The sequence below is a fragment of the Euprymna scolopes genome, chromosome 37, assembly GCF_053919585.1.
Source record: "Euprymna scolopes isolate OS-2025 chromosome 37, ASM5391958v1, whole genome shotgun sequence".
NCBI lineage: Eukaryota > Metazoa > Mollusca > Cephalopoda > Sepiida > Sepiolidae > Euprymna > Euprymna scolopes.
Genome location: NC_136518.1, coordinates 50,683,747 through 50,702,646, shown reverse-complemented (window position 1 = coordinate 50,702,646; position 18,900 = coordinate 50,683,747). Strand labels below are relative to the sequence as shown.

Sequence of the window (18,900 nt, the reverse complement as noted above, 5' to 3'; positions counted from 1 at the left end):
ATACCATAACCTTTAATTTTCTTTAAACTACTATTACAACTTCATTACATAAATTATTTACATTAAGCAGATATTTCATAATTATTATATTTCTTTAAGCTATTACAAAATCATGCAGCTATAGAAAGTTAAGAATACAATACCAAAACATTTTTTGGTGATTTTCCAAAATAGTCAACAAAGCAAAACAGGAGTGAAATAATAATTACACAACAAATAAATATTACCAAAGGCAAGCTAATTACGTTTCTACCTAGCTGGATATTTCTTGTTTTAACTTCTTTTAAAATGTTTTACTTAAAAAATAAAATAGTAGCCCGCCAAGTTAGAATGAAAAACAAAATGGTGGTTTTATTTAAACTATAGTTGAGCCTCAGTAATCACTTAAAAATCGGAAATTAAACAAAATATTAGTAGAATATCATATTTTTTGCATGATTAGTGACATTTATTGAACGGGTTTCTTGTCTTATGGAAAAATGCCTTGATGTCTCTGTTGTCTGCATTGCTCATTTCTTACGTTTGTTGGTTAGTACGTTCAAGAAATAAATAATTAAGATACATTGGTCTCTCTCTCTTCATAAGTAAATGCTTTTCAATAAAACCTTGAAGAAACTCGGCGAATGTCTTCCTTGTGTCCTGCATGAAAAGTTTTATTCATCTTAGTTTAAAGGATGAGGCAATCGAGAACCACAAGATAAAGCAGCCACACATGAATAGAAAACCGCCAGCCAAGTCGATAAAGACCAGCACATATAAACACCCAAGCATGTATAAGAAGCCATTATCTTATTTGATTTGTTGAGTTCCTGTCTCACACGGTTACAACAATGATCATATATTATTATATTAATTTGAAAACCAGGCTACATCAAAGAGATCACTCTTGTATTTTTGTTCAGGGTTTACACTACCTTTATTTTTAAGCAAATCTATAAATATAAAAGCGAAAATGTATGTATGTATGTATGTATGTACACTTTTTATGTGTGTCCGCAAAAGGCTTTTTTCCGGGTCTGCTCGCTCGGCTCCCTCATTCTTAAAACTTTTTATATCGCGTCTAAATCATAATATCTACGAGTTAACAACGGGGTTTTTTTTTTTTTTTTTTTTTTTTTTTTTTTTTTTTAACACAGTGATCACCACTTATCAAGGCCCGGAAGCCACTCAGGGATAAGGGTTATTGCAAGTACATTACGTTAGTGAGGAGATTTTATGAAGTGTTTAATTAGGGGGGGCGGTTCATTAGGAATTTGTTAACATTAGACTTGAAGACATCCAAGTTGTAGTTCAAAGGGAAGCAGGCAGACGGAACACAGTTCCACAGGCGTGCAGTTCTAAGAAAGAAGCTTTGTTCATGAAATCCGCGTTTTGATTTGGGCACAGATATAGAGTGGGGAAAATTTTTCACAGTGGATTCAGCTAGACGGGTGTTTTTCGTGAAAGATTGGCGAGGGGGGACCAGAGATTGGAGTTCAGACGAGCACCTGCCATGAAAATAACGATAAAACAAGGATAGGCTCGCAACGTCTCTTCTATGGGAGAGGGGTTGCAGGGTAGAGAAAAGGGCATCCCCCACTAAACCACGAAGTCTATTTTGTACTCTGTCAAGGCATGATAGGCTGTTTTTAGCAGCTCCTGCCCAGATATGGCAACAGTATTCCATCCTTGGCCGTACTTGGCTTTTATATAGATAGAGAATTGCATCAGTAGTGAGATATCTTCTGGAGCGGTAGAAGGATCCCACCATCTTTCCAGCGACCTTGGCAACAGACTTGATGTACGTGTTCCATTTCAGATCAGGAGTAAAGGTCAAACCCAGAAGCTTGTCAAAACTCGGGGCCTCACCCAGACGAGAGCCATCCATCACAATTGATGCCAGCTGGGGATCAGAGCGTTGATGATGTAAGGATAGGAGTTTGGTTTTGGATGCATTAAAGGTAACTAGCCACATCTTCCCCCACTGAACCACGCGCTCGAGATCAGAGGAGAGAGAATCCGAGAGAACTTCGTCATTTACAGCCTTTGATGTGTTGCCGTAGATGGTCGTGTCATCAGCATAGATGTCAACGAATGATTTAAGTATGTGCTTAGGGAGGTCATTGATGTAGATCAGGAAGAGAGTTGGGCCCAGTATTGACCCCTGAGGGACTCCAGCATTTATATTGCAGGCCTCCGATTTTTGTCCATCTACCACTACTCTTATGAGCCTATCGGAGAGAAATGATTTAATGATTGAGAAAACATTTCCAGTTATACCGTAGCTGGAAATCTTGTGAAGTAGACCCTTATGCCATACTTTGTCAAAGGCCTTTGATATGTCAAGAGCAATTGCCCTAGAAAGGAAGGCTTTGTCAAGAGATTCACTAATCCTGTGGGATATAATCGTCAGCACATCTGCGGTAGATCTTGCAGAGCGGAAACCATATTGTGTGTCACTAAGAAGGTTATTCCTGCTGAGGTGGTTGACTATTTCTCTATTTAATATTGATTCCAGCAACTTACTCATAACACAGAGAAGACTTATCGGTCTGTACTGAGAGGGAGATGACTTATCACCTGAATTCTTAAATACAGGGCAAACTGATGAGGTCTTCCAGGGGGTCGGAAAGCTGAACGTTTTAAAACAAACAAAATGCCGGCAACTAACGATAAAAAAAAAAAAAAAAAAAAAAATGCCGGAAATTATTCTCTAGAGTAGATAAACTTGGGACTTTATAAAAAAAAAAAAAAAAAAAGCTAGAACTTTTTTTTTTTTTTTTTTTAACAAAAAAAAAAAATGTAAATTAGATATTCTTTACACATAGGAACGTATCGACTTTTATTCTATAGATAGGCAGGGTCGCCTGTCTATTTAATTTGCCTTAATTTGAAACGTTAAATATTCCACATTTTTGGATCTCTGCGTGTTGCTTTAGTTTTTCGGTATAAAAAAAGCGAAATTCGATTCATATATTCAGCTCCCTGGCCCACGGCCAGTGGTCTCCAAAAAGTGATGCAACATTTGGTCAATGTCGGCTTTTCACCGTCATATCAGACAGTTGCTTTCATTTCGAGACACTCTCCTAATAAACGGGGGAGCTGCTTTTTGTTCCCCAAAGTTCAGTAAAAGTGTCCCGCACAAAATCTTAAGTGCTGAACAGCCATTCCTTACGTCATGTTTCAAGATCAAACATCACGCGACTTAACTTCCTCGCACCTATCAATTTCAATTTATAAACGTTAACTTAACACACTTATCAATTCCTCTCCCCTCGTAGCCGAGATGGTTAGGTGTCTGGCTTTTTTTCCCTTTCGTTTCCACCTTCGCGTCAAGGCTTCAGGGTTCAAGCCTACCTTTATACTAAAACTTTTTTACCTCTTCCTGCTAGTCTATAATATAAATCTCACCTGTCTGTATGTATTTGTGTATGTTTGTATGTCTACTTAAAACTTCGGATGACAAATATCGAAAAATCGGCTAAAAATATTAATTCCTTCACCCTCAACTGGGCACTTTTCTACAGAGAGAGGTGTTTTTTTTTTGTTTTTTTTTTTTCCGACGATATTTTCAAAAGTCATCCCCTCTTTCGATTGACTAGCTTTAATTTAAACCTTTGCCACTTCCGGTTTGGTTAATATACACAACGGCAAAACATCACTTTTTTTTTTTTACATTTTCTCATTCGCTGTATGGGGTTGAGCCTGGCTGCCTACTACCACTTTTTTTTTTTTTTTTTGCACTACACACATCTCCAAACATCCGGGCAACGTTGGGCACCCAGGCTAGTTTTAAAAGAAGTTAAAGCACAAAAACGTATCCAGCTAGGTAGAAACGTAACTTAGTTTGCCTTTGATAATATTTATTTGTTGTGTAATTATTTCACTTCAAGCAGAATTTCTCGAATTTGGCATTTTTTTTTTTTTTTTTTCTTTTTAACCATTTGGACCTCAAGAATTGTATTTGGCCATTTTCAAAGCATGACGTACGGACTAAGGAAGGAACAAGCAAAATATTATATAGATTGAGCATAGAAGTGTTTATTTTACACACACACACACACACACACACACACACACACACACACACACACACATCCAATGATTGCGAAGACCTAATCATAAACTGAACAAAGCGATTTTTTTTCATGTCGCTCAGCTGAGATTAATGCCCGTTATAAGCTAGTTCTGCTTTTCAACTTGTGACAAACGACGTAAGGAAATGTCCTGTTCTGATCCGAGACCTTTTCCAATACACAGACAAACGCGAATTGATTTCCTTACAAACAAATATTGATCTAAGTACGAAAATGAAGATTAATTTACAAGTAAGCGTAATAATCTACTGCCAATTTCCACTTAGCTCGTGCACTTTTTCTTTTTTTAGTTTGATCACTGAACTATGGCAACATGGGTCCCCCTCCCTTCACTTTCACCTCTCTACAAGATCAATAATGGCTGGGCGGCTAAAGAAGAGATGAAGTGTGGCTGATTCCCAAGTCTGTTTCCGTTCAATAGGCAAAAGAAGTCAACACTCGAATTCCTTTTAATACCGTCTCTACTGAATACGCGCCATGAATGTTCTGTTTATTTGCTTGATAGAGATATCAGTCGTCCAATTTATTTCATGTTCACCTGAAGAAATATACTTACACAGAAACAAGATTAAGAGTTGACCAAATTACAATGCCTCCCCGCGGGACAATTAGGCACCGGGGTCATTTTTTTTTTTTTTTTTTTAATGTGGAGAAAAGGAACAAAAATCAAAAATTGTCTCAGTCGTGAAGGATTTCTCTCCTCCACTGAGACTGAGAGAGAACAAGAAATTGAAGTGCAGCATCTGAAGAACAGATACTACACTTTGATCTTGGCTCGAAGGCCAAGAACGTCTGCTCTTACGGGGTTGATTAGAGTTGACCAAATTATTAGTAATGTTCCATTTAAAAAAAAGGGGGGGGAGAGCATTCTATTTCCACTAGTGTTGGAACAATTAATCAGAATCGGGAATCGGAAAAATCGTAATTTTTTTTTATTTTATTTTTATTTTTTTAGGGTATCGGAATCCAAAGACTTGTGCCTATTATTCCGATGCCAAAAACGATCCTTTTATTTGTCTTGCTTATTTGATTTTGTTTAAAGCAAAATATTCCACTGCTGGTAGTAATGATAAAATAATAAATATTGATAGGTACCCGTTGCGGTGCACCAGAATAAAACTTCACATGCCTCCCTGCAGTCACTTAGTCCACAATACAATGTCATCTACATTGCACTGTAGAGAACCTACTATTGATTTTTATAAAATTATTTTTTTTTATATATAATGGCTTGAATTAAAGTTTCAAATGAAAAAGTCACATATCATGGTTCAATTGTGCTCTAAACAGAAACATTCATTTCGTAGGTGCCCCTGCCATACCAAAGAATCTACTGTTGATTTTATGTTAGGCCTCTCGACTCGTGTGGTAATAAAACTTCTCAAATGCAAATATTAGGCTTTATAAGGTATTAACTTTGGTTAAAATCACCTGTTCCTTTCATCAGATTATTTAAATTATTGATGACATTCTGGTACAAAACCATCTCAGAACACTGTTATGCACATAAAGTATTGGGTGGGTGCAAAAATGTCATTTTTATATACATAGTTCGGCGTTAAAAAAATTATTTTTGTACTAACCTAGTACCTTAGTGTGAAATTCCATAAAAATCTGTCCAGCCGTTTTTGAGTTTATAGGGAACGATCTCATACAGACGACCCTCCCTCAACAATGTTCCTTTTATATAATAGTAGGTGGATATAACTTAAAATTCGATGTGATGCAATTCTTTTCTGTAAACGTTTTACATGTCAGTTATTTTAAGTTTCTTTTTTATGGGGAGGGTGGTCGTGTGTGAGTGTTGGTGTGCCCTTTCTGTAGACATATTTACGCAAACAATGTTATTCTTCCGCTTAATTTAATTTGTTTTAAAAGCTCTGTAAAACGTAACTTCACAAATTTTAAAAATATCTTTTTAGTTCCAAAATCCAAAAAAGTACTTTTTATTCTTTGTTAAAAGTATTCAAGAAATATTGACAATATATTACGTCATGCGGAAATTGTGCACTCACCAAATCTAATATATAAAGCCTATGCCTGTCTGTCTGTCTATATTTTCACACTCTATCTCTTCTGAAACTAAGAGTCGCAGAGCGGTACTAGGGGACTCAAATGATTGGATTTTTATGGATCGTTCTTTTATAGGTCTTCAGCTGGTTAAAATAGTTTTAAAAGGGGTCAAAATTAAAAAAAAAAATCGTTAAACAGTTTGTGTATTCATTTTAGTTTATTTTTAATTTTTAATCAGTTTATACGCGTGTCACATTGATACAGTGGTAACGTCACCAGCTTTGAATGTTACAGTTTTGCCTTCGGTTTAGATTCTAGCTGATGGCACCCAAATACTGTTTTTTTTTTTTTTTTTAAACTTTTGAAATCATGACTCTATAATAATAATATACACGAAAGCTGGACAAATTAAACTATCATATTTAAGCGTATTTTACGCCCGGGCAAAGCCGAGTGCACCCTTCTGCTAGTACAATAATATACACAAACATATAGATATATCCGTAAAAGCAAGAATAAACTCGGCAAGAACAAAATGTTGGCCACCGAAAACCTTTTAGCCGTTTCTTCTTACCCACATCGTTTTGGCAACGCCGTGTAAGTAAATATTATTTCTGCCTTCATCTTTTTTTCCATCTACGTAGGTTAACCCTTGCTAAGCATCCCAGGGTTTAACAATTTCCTCGTGCTGGAAAGAAAACAGAAGAATTTCATATTGCATGTCGAATAGGAACCATTAATGGTGGATCTCTTTGTGGTTCCTATTTTATAAGACCACACATTTAGTCTCTCTCTCTCTCTCTCTCTCTCTCTCTCTCTCTCTCTCTCTCTCTCTCTCTCTCTCTCTCTCTCTCTCTCTTATTTTTAAAGATTACACGTAGATGTTGGTATGCTTCTCTGAAGTGCTTCTGCAACATTTGGCCTTCTGGCCAAGATCAAAGTGTAGTATCTGTTCTTCAGATGCTGCACTTCAATTTCTTGTTCTCTCTCAGTCTCGGTGGAGGAGAAATCCTTCACGACTGAGACAATTTAAAATTTTCGTTCCATTTCCCCACGTTAAAAAACGACCCTGGTATCTAACTCTGCCCTTGTGGGGAGGCATTGTAAATAGGAACAACATTTAGTTTGTAACGTAGTGTCACGTTACCGTTAAATACAAACAAGATGAAAGAAAGAAAACTCCGAGTCGGCATTCTTTTCCTTTTTAACAAACGTTTTTTTTTTATTACCGTTAAAATTGTTTCGATATCATTTAAGTCTTTCGCCATCGTCCATCTTGCTGGGTGTACAGCCACTTCTTGCCTTCGTTTTATACATCCATTTTCTTCGACGTCCACTTTGTTTCTCTGACCTCACGCTGGCATTAGCCAGCCATTTCTCGTCTCCAACTTCCCGCGTCTACTTTCTTTGATGTGCACTTTGTTTATCTCGCGAGAATGTGTTGCATTTTTTTCTTTTTTTTTCTTTCTCTTCTCACACACACTTCGTAATTTGTATATGCAGTTTTTCTGCTGCCGCTGTTAATTTCTTCACAAGCAGTTATCCTTCGCTGCTGCTGATGATACTTTCCATGCGCTCATATGCAGTGTTACAATAGCGCGTGTGAGAAAATCGGCAGCAGCTATAGGATAGCTGACTAGCGAAAGTATTAGCGGCAGCAGCCGTCTCAGCACATATGCAAATTAAATAAATGTGCACACGCTGACATCATGGGACAGAGGAGAAAAGGAAAGGAGGAAAAAAAAAAAAGGACAGCACAAGGTCGAGCAAAGGTAGTGACCGGCATGTTTTGACTCCTGTGCAGTGATATAAACAATTGCACTGTAGGGTCAGTGAAATGCGTTGTCGGAAATTACTGGAATAAATGCTTTTTGTATTCACCTAAAAAAAAAAAAAAAAAAATGCTGAGCCGTATTTTTTTTATGTCCTTTGTTTGTTCTTGTGAAGGTACCAGACAACGTGTGGGTCCGAGTGGTTGCAATGTAACGACACGGTTCGAGTGTTTTGGCCACATTACAGGTTTAACATCTTATTCTGATAGAATGTAAACTCTGCAAAGCTGATTCCATGGTCTGTGACGGTTTCTATAAGTCAATCACCCCACTTCCTCAAGATGAATAAGTTTAAAGATAGAATTAGACATCAAAGTATTTGGAAAAGAATTACAGTGGAACTGTCTATTTTATATATCGTTCGACCGCAATACAATTGTATAAGCCGCACTGATTATTGCTAGTGAGCATGAACCATGATTGGATAATAAGTATTAATTTATGAAATAGTTATTTTTAAAGCTCTATTCAAATCCGATTTTCTTTTATATAATAGACTAGTATGGTTACCTGGCGTTGCCCAGGGATATAGCAACAAAATAGAAAAATGGAAGAATAACATTTTTTGAAAATTTCTAGATCTCCCTTGTCTATATCCTCTCTATTCCTATAATCATTTCCTCTTTCACTTACTGTGGCAAATTGAAAAAAAATTGTGGCCATAATAACATAAAAACAAAAATGTTGTAAATGTTGCTTCACTCTCTCAATTAAATCCGTTCCTGTTGACCTGCGAAATAATTTTGGGTATTTGTATAGTTTAATCAAGACATTAAAAAATGAAAATAGCGAAAAAAAGGTTACATTGTACGTATCCGTTTTGAACTGAAGATCTCAAAAAAAAAAAAAATTCACTTAATTTGATCGAGTAGTTTTTTTTTTTCTTTTTTTTTTTTTACAGCGGGAAAACACGTTTTTATGACAGCACCTTGAAGGCAGAAGGTGGATTTTTAAAATTTTTGTTTGAATTTTAGAAACGACACGGAGATAACTCCAGTTAAAGCGCCGACACTTTGTAGAAAACTGCCCAGTTGAGGGTGAAGGAATTTATGTTTTCAGACAATTTTTCGATATTTGTCGTCCAAAGGGGCGAGCTTCAAAATGATACTGATTTCGTGCAAATCCGTCGACTCTGTCTAAAGTTTTAGACAGATATACACACATACATACATTTAAACAGACAGGTGAGATTCATAATAGATGGTAACATTTATTTGTTGTATATTTGAATTTTCATAACTTTTTTTGAATCGTTGTGGATTGTAAAACAACCTCCCCCCCTCCAAAAAGCAAAAATAAATTCATGCATTTTCTAAATTTTTTTTTTTTTTTTTTTTACTACTGAAAACTGTCTTTAGTAAACGTATTTTTTTTTAAACAAAATAATACAATTCCACTAAGATTTAAGCAAAAATAATTTGTCCAATATAAATACTGAAAATTTCATTAAAATTGGTTAATTTTCTGATTTTTGGAATAAAGGGAGGCGTCAAAATGTTTACACATTTTGAGCATCGATATTCATTTTGCACATGCCTACATGTTTTTTTTGTTGTTTTTTTTTCATACTTAAGGATATTATTATATAAAGAATGTCTATTGTTTTTTGTTAGTCTATGTGGAAATGTTTTTTGTTAGTCTATGTGGAAATGTTTTTTGTTAGTCTATGTGGAAATGTTTTTTGTTAGTCTATGTGGAAATGTTTTTTGTTAGTCTATGTGGAAATGTTTTTTGTTAGTCTATGTGGAAATGTTTTTTGTTAGTCTGTGGAAATGTTTTTTGTTAGTCTATGTGGAAATGTTTTTTGTTAGTCTATGTGGAAATGTTTTTTGTTAGTCTATGTGGAAATGTTTTTTGTTAGTCTATGTGGAAATGTTTTTTGTTAGTCTATGTGGAAATGTTTTTTGTTAGTCTATGTGGAAATGTTTTTTGTTAGTCTATGTGGAAATGTTTTTTGTTAGTCTATGTGGAAATGTTTTTTGTTAGTCTATGTGGAAATGTTTTTTGTTAGTCTATGTGGAAATGTTTTTTGTTAGTCTATGTGGAAATGTTTTTTGTTAGTCTATGTGGAAATGTTTTTTGTTAGTCTATGTGGAAATGTTTTTTGTTAGTCTATGTGGAAATGTTTTTTGTTAGTCTATGTGGAAATGTTTTTTGTTAGTCTATGTGGAAATGTTTTTTGTTAGTCTATGTGGAAATGTTTTTTGTTAGTCTATGTGGAAATGTTTTTTGTTAGTCTATGTGGAAATGTTTTTTGTTAGTCTATGTGGAAATGTTTTGGCTTAATAAAAGGGTAGTTATTTACTTTCTTCCGGTCAGAAGGGGAGGAGAGTCAGGCCAGTTCTCCCTAAGCAAGAAGCATTCTTGCCTAGCAAAAATTGCCTGGACAGCTCCATCAGCATTCCCCAGTCAGGACGCCTTAGTAAGTTATGAACTTACACCACCTGAGAGCCAGATGACAAGGCCTGAAGGGTGGACCTGCTATGTACTACCCAGATAGAAGACCTTAGTCCGACGGGTGGAGGGCCATGTAAATTGCTCAGCACCTGTCAGCCTGATTGTTGAGAATGGATTCTTGACTGGTATTTCTACTTAAGTTTCCAGCAACGGAAACAGTGCAGAAACAAACATTGATAACATAAGAGTGCAGCCACAAAGATTTGAGCGATTCTATTTAAAACCGTCTATAATCTATTTTCACGAGAGTGAAAAATTGGCTAAAAACATTAATTCCGTTAACTTTAACTGGGCACTTTTCTACAGGGAGGGTTCGTTTTTTTTTTTTTTTTCGCCGATATTTTCGAAAGTCATCTCCCCTTTTCAATTGACTAGCCTTAATTTAAACCTTCGCTACTTTTGGTTTGGCGATGGGCGCAACAGCAAAGATGTCACTTTTTTTTTTTTTTTTTTTTTTTTACATTCTTTTCCTCCTTCACGGTATGGGCCTGCCTGCCTACTACCACTTTTTTTTCTTTTGCTCAACACATATCTCCCTGGCAACGCCGGGCACCCAGGCTAGTGAATGATAATGAATAAATAAGATTCCAGAACCGCTTTATAAAATATACAGGGTAGAACTATGAATTATAAAGAAATAAAATTATAAAGAAAACAACACTACAGCTTTATTTTAAAACTTTTATTGAAAAAATCAATCCAGGTAACTTGATTATGTAGTAGATCTGACATCTATTCAATGTAGTTGCCTTCAAACGAAGTCGTCCAGCAGGTTCAAGTCTAGAGAGGCAGAGAGCCAGTGAGAGAAGGGTACCAAATCGTAGCACTCCTTCTGAAGTCAAGCCCAAGTCTCTTTAGACTTGCCACACCCAAGATTTGCCAGTGACCACCTGATTGCACCAGGGAATCACCACACTCTTCAATACATCCAGGTACATTTTGGTGTCGACCGACTTTCAAGCTGACTTTGAAAATGTGAGGTGGCATGATGTGGCCCTCACTTAAAACCACACCAAAGACCATATGTTTTACAGTGTCTTTTTATATGAAATGGTAACCTTGATTTGAAACTTCATTTAGCTGTGCCTTCAAACATTGAACTGTCCGGATTTACATTTTGAGGGTGCTGGCAATGGTCCTGTTGTCATAACTTGGATCAGTAGAGTGCATGGCTTGTACAGCGTTACATCTCGCTCATTGGACATTCTGTCACTTTGACCTGATAGAAGACTCTTATCACTTTTGGGATTTGTACACAGCTTGCCTACTAGGAGATGATCTACAACTGAAAAAGAAAACCGATCTTCATCAAACGGAAATGGAATCATGTTAACTTTTCTAGAGCGGTCATTTTATCGTTCCACCCTGTAAGTCTCTTTGAATTCTTTAGATAGCCTTTTGTTTTGACATGAGAAAACCACCATGCTCTACTGACTGGATTACGTTTTTACCTGAAAAAGTTTCTCTGACTTGTGCTGCCATTTTTTTTTTTTTTTTTTTTTTAATTTTAAAAAAAAAATGGGGGGGGGGGCTTTGGGACATTATTTTTTTATTTTATTTAAAGAATGGCTGTTTTTTGTTTTTTTTTTACTTTTAGTTTTAAGAAATCAAGGTGTTGGCTCCCTCCTGGAGCTAACACTTGATTTCATTATCATTATTATTATTATTATTATTATATCTGAGGACTCTTTTAAGAATAGACGCTGCTCTCTTTATGGCTGTTTCCTTCGTGGCTGGTCCCTTTATGGCTGCTATTGTATTTCATGCCAGCTTGGTCGTTTAGTGATTGTTTCCAACTATTTCCTAAATTTTTTTTATCATTAGGCCAGTTGCTCCTATCACAACTGGTATAATGTTGATTTATTTAAGGGGTCATGTCGTTTTGAAATCATTTTTTAGGTCCTGATATTTTACAGTGTCTTTTTATATGAAATGGTAACATTTACGGATAACTAGACACACACAGAATTTTGCTTTATATAATAGAAGACTGTGTCTCCAAATTGAATGTGAAATTAATTACCAGTTATCCAATTAAAGTGTTTTTTTTTTTTTTTTTAAATTCCAAAACTTTTTTAATGATTACATTGCTGGAGATGTCACCTTTGTTGGTCGGCAGAGGTCAAAAAGTGATGCCTTCCGCCACTATTTTTTATACTTATTTTTCACAATCATTTATTTATACAACGTCGGTTACATGGCAGATTTTTGACAGGACAAAGCATATTGATTTTTAAAGTAGTTTTATTTTATTTTGATTTTAGTTTAGTTTTACTCTGATGTAATAGATATATGATAAAGAGTCTAGGAAATCAATATTGCTATTTACCAAAATATTGTACACAATTTTGTGTAAAAAAAAAAATCTCCAGAACCCAGGATATTTAAAACTATATTTTATGAGTATGGTTACCCGGCATTGCCCAGGGACACAGAGAACAAAAATAAAACCGTTAAAAATGTATATGTAACCTCTTTCTTTTAATACTCTCTCTATCTTTCTCTATCCCCGACCCCACACTAACTCTTTCCTTTCCCTCCCCTTTCTTCCTCTCTTTCCTTCTCTTCCTTTCCCTGCGTTCTTTCCTCCCTTCTCTTCTCTATCCTCTCCTTTCCTTCCCTCTCTTCTCTTCTGTTCTCCTTTTATTTATTCTTATTCTTGATTTGGATTCTAGAAAATGCCTCAAACGTAAGGTTTTAGCTTAAAGAGGTTTTAAGAAGAAATTGAAATTCAGGGAATCTTGCTTGATTGGTATCAAGCGACAATGGATCAAATTTCATGCAAATCTGAAATATTAATTTTCAAATTAGAGGTTGTGCTCATATTATACCCCCCCCCCAAACACTTTTACAAATATTTATAAATTGATGTTCATTATCTATGTAGTGAAAATTGAGTGTGACTGCAGTCACGGAGGTGGGCTGCATGTGCGAACTCGAAACCCGAGCGATGGGAGATGAGTATGCGACAAATCAGCAGGTTCGATTGCGCATTAATTTGCATTAATTTGCATAAATGAGATAATATAAGGCCGGGATTTAAGATGTTTGGAAGAGTCGAGCCATTCAGTTCTCGAGAACCGGATGGAACCTGGTTACAGCGGACAGTGTCGCTGAGAATCGAGTCCAAGTTTTTTTTTCGATTAGAATCTATTGTTAAAATTTTTACAAAAATCAGAAGTATCTGAAATTATTTTTAAGGTCCTCCGCGCCGTTTTTATTCCCTAAGATAAATGAATTAGTTTACATTATAAGTATTTATGCCTAGCAACTGTGTTCTAAAATTCATAATGATTAGTAAATTATTTTCAAAGTGAATCCTACACATACAAATATATAAGCATACTAGCAGGGAAATCTGACGTTGCCTGGAATAGAATGAGGATCAACAAATGTCTGATATTTCCAATACTTTTATTGTCAAATTAGAGAAATTGCTCATTTTTCAATCAAATTGATTGATTGTCTGCTCTAGTAAGGAACCCATCACAAAGAATGGGGGGGGGGCTTGCATGCCTCTCTACAGTGACTTAGTTCACAATAAATTGTATTTTACATTGCACTGTAGAGAACCTACTCTTGCGTTTATGAAATTACTTTATATAATGACTTGAATTAAAGTTTAAAATGCAAAAGCCAAGTGTCATGGTTCGATTGTCTTCTTAGCAGGAATGTTCATTTTGAATGCGCCTCTGCTTTATCAAAGAACCTGTTTATTTTATATGCTGGGTCCTTCTATGTGTGCAGTCATGGACTTCTCAAATGCACTTGTGATGTTAGGCTGTATAAGAGTGTTCACTTTGGTCAAAATGTAACTGTTTCTTCCTTTTAATCAAATTTTTTTATTATTGATTTTTGATACTTATTGAAGGCACACCGATACAGAACCTGTCTAAGAATATTTCCAAACACATAAAGTACATTCGTGTGAAATCTCATAAAAGTCAGCATATCCATTTTGGAATCTATAGGGAACAAACTCACACACACACACACACACACACACACATACAAAATGCTTTTTATATATAAGTAGATGTATCTAAATATGTAACATGGTGCATATGAGTGCATGGGAACGTATCAGCAGCAGCAGCGAATGATGGCTGGCTTGTAAAGAGATTAGCAGCAGCAGCCGAAAAAAAGCGGATATGCAAATTAGGAAGTGTACGCGAGAAGTAAAAAGAAAAAAAAGGAGAAAAATACACCATGTGTTCCAGGAAGAAAGAAAGTGAACGTCAAAGAAAATGGACGTGTAAAGTTGAGGATGAAAATGGGTTGGCTGTAGCCGGCATGCGGTTGAAGGAGGAAACAAAGTAGATGTTGAAGAGAATGGACATGTGAAGTCAAAGACGAGAATGGGCAGGCTGGACCTAGCATGAGGTCGGAAGAAAGAGAAACGTGTTCCAGGCTGAAATGGATGGGTGGCAGTGAGAGACTTTTTAAATGATGTCAAAAATAACAATAATGAAAATGTTTTGTTAAAAAAGTAAAAAATGCTGACCTGAATTTTATTTATTTCCAGTTTTATTTTTATGAATTACTAAAAGTGTAACGACCACGTTACATATAGCGATAAATGAAGCAGATGTCTGTGAAACAGAATCGATTCTATTTACCTACAAACTGTATCTTTATGCACCATCAACAACTGTCTGTTAGCAATGAACACTTTGGCTTCGTATTAAATTACATATTTCGTTTAAGTGCTGTGAAACAAACAAACTAGTTGTACGTACCCACCCACAATATTGTGTATCACTCACCTTCCCATGTGCCTTTTCACACAAAACTAGAACATGTCAGTCGTGAGAATACATACAGCCACCAGCGAACATAACGATTTGCCAAAGTCTTATTGTTTTCATATGTAAAAGTTTGTAACTCAAAATCTCATTAGACTGAAATTTTGCGTGTTGGTTACTGTTATTAAATAGCATCAGATCCATATGTCAAATTTGGAAAAATCAGAAGGTTAAAATTTCTACTATGACCAAACTTTTCAAGGTCAGTGTCATATAAGATGTGGAACTTCATTAGTTACAATATGGGTCAAGTAGTGTGTCTCTATGGTGATTAGAACCGAAGTTATTACTAGGACTCATAACTAGGTCTATGACAACAGAATATTCTTATTATTGTTTTGACTCTTGAGCATATATCTGATACGGTTAATCAACCGAGAACCACGTCGCTCTATATAACAGCATATAAGATATGAACGGATACATACTTGAGTCAAAACAATAAAAAGAATATGCTGTTGTCCTAACCCTAGCCCTAGTTATCACCAAAACTGTAACTTTCATCTTTTCTGTGACCTTGGCTTTTGACCTAGATATCTCCAAAATTAAGTCTGTTCTAAGCCCATAACTGATATCTAGATCAAGTTTGGTGACGTTTAGTCAAATGATGTGGACGCTAGGCTGTACGCAAACGTAATAAAAATTATAGCCCGTTTGTCTTATGTAAAGAAAGGGCAAATTTATATCTGAACTGCTTGCAACATAAGTAAGACTGAAAATTAGGCAGCTCAATGAATGCCTAAGTTTTATTAACTAATTTTATATACTAACCTAATGTTGTTTAGTATCTTTTTATTTTATTCATGTTCACCCCCCCCCCTCCCAACAAGGCATATCGCCACTTGAACGTAAGGGGCTACTATTTGGGACTATGCCTAGGGAAGATTAACAAAATGTTGATTTACATTTAAATGGCCTTTTGGTCAAGATCAAAGTGTGTTCTCACACATACACACACACACAAAAAAAAAAAAAAAAAAAAAAAAAAAAATGCACACACAACATACAGAAATGAATATACAAATTGTACATAGTTAAATTTTACATTGAACGCTGGGGTTATTAGTTAGATTAGGATCCACAGAGTGATTGAGGTATTTTGGTAAATGTTGCCAGTCAAGAGTAAGACTTCAAAGTCTCATCTGTTACATAGTCAAAAAGACCCTGTACCCTCCCCCTCCCAACTTCTTGTAGGGCCTTGTGCCTAATTTTGTTGAATTGAATTTTTTGTACGTTTTTTATGTTCAATTTTTTCTTTCTCAATAAAATATATAAACAAGATCAAAGTGTAGTATCTGTTCTTCAGATGCTGCACTTCTATTTCTTGTTCTCTTTCGGTGGTGGAGAAATCCTTCACGACTGAGACAATTTTTATTTTTGTACCTTTTCTCCACGTTAAAAAACGACCCTGGTGTCTAACTCTGTCTCGTGGGGAGGCATAGTAAATAGGTACATTTAAATTTCTACATATCAGTACAGTCAGAGAAGCAGGTTGCAGGAAGGGAGTTTCAAAATCCAGCTGTTCGAGGGAAGAAACTATTAGTGGAAAGCTTTGTGGCATTTAGGGACCTCAACGGTGAAGGGGTGTGATTTTTATTGCTAAGCTGGTTTGTCAAAGATCTGTATGTTGAGGGGGCACAAGGGCAACGAGTTCCTCAGATTCTGTAAATGTTCTTATATTCTATGGTGTGGTCAGAGATTAACTCTGTTCTAAGTTAGATTATGACCAAAATTTTGACCAAATTGATGATTGGTTAAGTGGTGCTAGATAGCATACAAACAAACATAGTTACAAACTTCACCAAAAAGATAACCTCCTTAATGGAGGTAAAAATACTTAACTAGGTCAGCTAAACCAAACACATTAAAGACTTTAATTTTATAGTGATTAGACATTATTATTTTTACTGTAAGAGTCTCTGATCCAATCTCACATTTTGGTAATAGTTCCTTGTATCTGATCAACCATCAACTTCATCAATGTCTTGCAGAATGCATCTGCAATTACAGATCTAAAATCTGCATGACTGCTGATATAAGTTGCAGCATTCTTAAAGCATAAGTACTGATCGACACAGTCAGGTTTCAGAACTCTTTGAAATATGGTCTGGCATTTGGCAAGGATGTTTTCTTTTGCCAATACTTGTCAATTACACCATTAAGTGTTTCTAGGTGTCACCGATGTTCGCAACTTTGCTGTCAGTGATTTAGACTATGCAGATGCTATTGTGCTATTCTGTGAAATATTAGCTGGTGTTTAGTCTACTATTGATGAACCGTATCACATCGTAGATTGGGATTAAAATACTTGCCTTAAAGACAAAAATACTGGCTTACGACTTAACCACAACAGACAAAATACTCAGCATTCTCAACGATAAAGTTCTTGAAAAGATTGATGGTTTAAAATAAGTCGGCATCATCATTAAACATAGCGCCAACATCAAAGCAGGAATTCATCTTGCATATCCTGTCTTCTGCTGACTTAATTCTCCAGTTTTGTGAAGATTTGAGACAAGATGCAGTAACAATGATCTACGAAGTGATGGTCTAAACCAGTGGTTCTCAACCTGTGGGTCGCAACTCCAAATAGGGTTACAACACCAATGTTGTCGGATCGTCAATGGATTTTGAGCCAAATGTGAATGTTATATAAAACACTAAAAAACATTGATACAACGATTTTGGTTTCCTATTGAACGTAAGAAACATTTTCCAAGGGCAGAAGGGTGCAGAAGTAGATTTCCTTGTCGGTATCGTAGTCTTTTATTTCCATAACAGTTTAGGTATTTCTATGTGTGTAGAAGAATTTGAGCGGAGTTTATTACTAATTGCTAGCTAAAAAAACTGCAGTACCAGCCATCTTATTAAGATTAAGTCATAAACTTGCATTACATAACGGTGGGAGTTTGTGTGTTTTAATAATTTTGATTTTTAATTAATAAACTTTTAGTAGCAGCTTTAGAAGATTATGTGAATACATTTGAAATTAATCATTAATTTACGGTATCTATACTTACTTTACGAATAAATAATATATAATTCAATAATCGCAGTACAGGAATGTATATGCAACATATTTAAATGATTAAGGTCACTTCCTGAATTTTTTTTTTTGCTAAAATAGGTTGCCATGTTTGTAAAAGTTAGGAGCCACTAGTGTAAACGATCCTCCTTTATGGCAATAAGTTGTGGTCAATCAATGTGATTGGAAGATGTTAAGCAATTGGAAACTTTTGATCACAATTAAATTGCATCCTCTGTATTCGATGACAGCACTTCTCAAGCAACGCAATCTTTTCACTGAAAAAATACTGTTTTAGTTGTAATTACTTTTATTTGAAAGGGATGTAACTCTGGAGTTGAAGTTGTTTTGCAGAGAAGCAATTCTGTGATTATTTCATGGAAATTTTGCTAGACACATTGAAGAAGAAAGGAAAGTTTTTTTTTTTTAATAATTTTGGTAAAAGGCGGGTTCTTATGAATATGTTGCAATTCTGGGTAGACTATACTCTCAATAAAAGCTTCTAAAATACGATTCTACCATTGGTATTAAAATATAAAGTATCGTTTTAGTTTGACAAAAAAAAAAAAAAAAAAAAATTGCCGACTTTTTTTATAATTTCAAATTGTAAGTTTTTTTTGTTTTTTTTTAATGGCAGATTTTTTTTTTTTATCCTAGTTTTAATTTCTAACATATGACCAGAAGGCTAGAAT

General features: G+C 35.4%; 2 protein-coding genes and 1 pseudogene across 4 annotated transcripts in view; 1 reads left to right on the top strand and 2 right to left on the bottom strand.

Annotated features, from left to right (window-relative positions):
• Positions 1–18,900, top strand: part of LOC145261154 (acid sphingomyelinase-like phosphodiesterase 3b) — a 271,422-nt gene that overhangs the window by 62,634 nt on the left and 189,888 nt on the right. The gene's annotated exons all lie outside the window — the stretch shown is intronic.
• On the bottom strand, positions 4,706–4,870 carry LOC145261404 (U2 spliceosomal RNA; annotated as a pseudogene).
• LOC145261153 (uncharacterized) overlaps positions 11,439–18,900 on the bottom strand; it is a 33,049-nt gene continuing 25,587 nt past the window's right edge. For all 3 annotated transcript variants that reach the window (XM_080119461.1, XM_080119462.1, XM_080119463.1), the window contains one exon: positions 11,439–11,663. The gene's annotated coding sequence lies outside the window, so the exon portion shown is untranslated. The remainder of the gene's footprint in view (positions 11,664–18,900) is intronic.